A 2,243-nucleotide genomic window follows, 5' to 3' on the forward strand; every position below is an offset into this window, starting at 1 on the left:
TTAGAATTCATTGGTGTAAAATATAATAAATTATTTGATTTTATTAAATAACTTGATATACATTATATATATATAATTATGATAACCTTATTCAATTATTTGGCAATTATTACTTTTACTTAACTAGTTACTAATCATACATATATTAATCATTATTCATAAATACAAAAGTAATTATCTGAGCTCAGCATTTTATTGCATAGAAAATAATATATAATAATAATAAGGTGCTAGAAACACATTGTATACTCAAATGTATTAAATATATGCATGTATAAGCATACATAAACATTAATAGAAACTTATAAAATTTAATTATTTTTAATAGAACTAACTATATAAAATATAAGATTATTATCAATATGATTACATGTATTAATCTAATAAATAGTGGCAAAACTATATATAATCATATGCAAGTACTTATAACTATAATTAATAAATTATTATACTAATAATACTTAGTTAATACTTATGTTAGTGAGTATAAATTATCAAAATAATCTATCATCTAGATAACTGATTTACCTATATTTTAGAAACTAAATCATATGATTAATATAAACAAATTAAAAAGGGAGCAATCCCTTGTCACAGTGCTAGGCTCGGCATTGCACCTTTCTGATCTTTGGGCCGAGCCCAAGACTATTGCAGAAGGGAAAAAAAACTGAGGAAGATGAAGAAGAAGAAAGAAGGAGAAGAAAGAAAGGAAGAAGAAGAAGAAGAGAAGAGGAGAAGAAAAGAGAAGAAGGGAAGAAGGAGGTGGGAGGTGCGGACCCGGGCCGGCGGGGAGGGCACCGGCAGCTGGTGGCCAGCCAGCTGCCGGCCTCTCGCCGGCGGCTCGGCTCCGATGGGCCCGAGCCCAAGGTAAGAAAAAAAAAAGAAAGAGAGAGAGAGAGAGAGAGATAGTGAGAGAGAGAGAGAGAAGAAGAGAGAAGAAGAGAGAGGAGGAGAAAGAGCTCACCGGCGCTCGTGGAGGTGGCAGCGGCGGCGATAGTCCGGCCTCGGCGAGAGAGAGGGAGGGAGAGAGAGAGAGAGAGAGAGAGAGAGAGATTTAAAGAGAGAGAGGGAAGGCGGTGGGAGGTTGGCGGTAGGCTGCGGCGCCGGGCCGCCGCCGCCCATTGCCGCCGCGGCCCGGTTGGGCGTGGCGACGCGAGGGGGCGTGCGTGGCACCTCTCCCACGCAGCCCCACTACATGGGCACGAGGCCGGTCACACTGTGGCCGGCCACGTCGTGCCCATGCAAAATTAATTATTATTTTTTTTTGAAATTGGGTTGTTACAATACTCATATCTAAGATTAGTCTAATTGAATGCATGATAAAATATGCTCAATTGAAATCATCTCTAGATAAAATTATATAATCATACTGGAGGCCAAAACATGCATATATATATATATAATTAGGCGGCAAGGGAATAATTATACTCATCATTTATTCAGAAGACAAACCACGTATCCCTCACATCCATTAATTGAGTGTCAACTCATTGCTAGCTGGGTCTATAGGGTCTCAAATAAGAGGGTTAGGATCTGAAAATGTTTAGGTAATATGATGTTAGTTATTTATCCAATTAGGATCCGTTTGTGTATTTATTTATAAAATCATAGTTTGCTAATTATATATTAAGCATATAAAAGTCAATCTATTTTGATAAAAAAAAACGTAAAAGAGTTACATGTACAATAATATAATTTAAAATATAAGTATATATATTATATAATTATACTTTAGTTATTTTTTGACTACTACTCTTAATAAACCAATTAAGGGTTGCATATAAAATAAGCTTTACTTAATCATGTAATATAAACATTAAGTAAGCCTACTAGCATAATAATGTATAATAAGTTGTATATATATACCTAATTATAAAGACATGTATTAATCTAATAAAAATATATGAAGTTATAAGTATATTTATGTACAAATATCTATAATTATAATTAACTAAAATTACAGTAATTACACTTATCTAAGAACCATGTTACTAAATATATTTATTCTTGAAAAATTGAATTTAGATAAACTAAATAACATAAGTAATTAAGATAGTTGTTTATTGCCAGAGAAAAAGGTAGAACGAAGAGAGGAAGTAGTTGAAAAGAAGAAGAAGAAGAAGAAGAAGAACAAGAGAACGGAATGGAGGGAGGCTCATCTCGGTAGCGGCGGTTGCGATGGCGGTAGTGGTAGGCTGGCATTAGTAAGAGAAAGGAGAGAAAGAGATGTGATTGAGAGAGAG

Source organism: Typha latifolia, chromosome 8 (genome assembly GCF_019914945.1).
Source record: "Typha latifolia isolate L0001 chromosome 8, TyphaL0001v2, whole genome shotgun sequence".
NCBI classification, from domain to species: domain Eukaryota; kingdom Viridiplantae; phylum Streptophyta; class Magnoliopsida; order Poales; family Typhaceae; genus Typha; species Typha latifolia.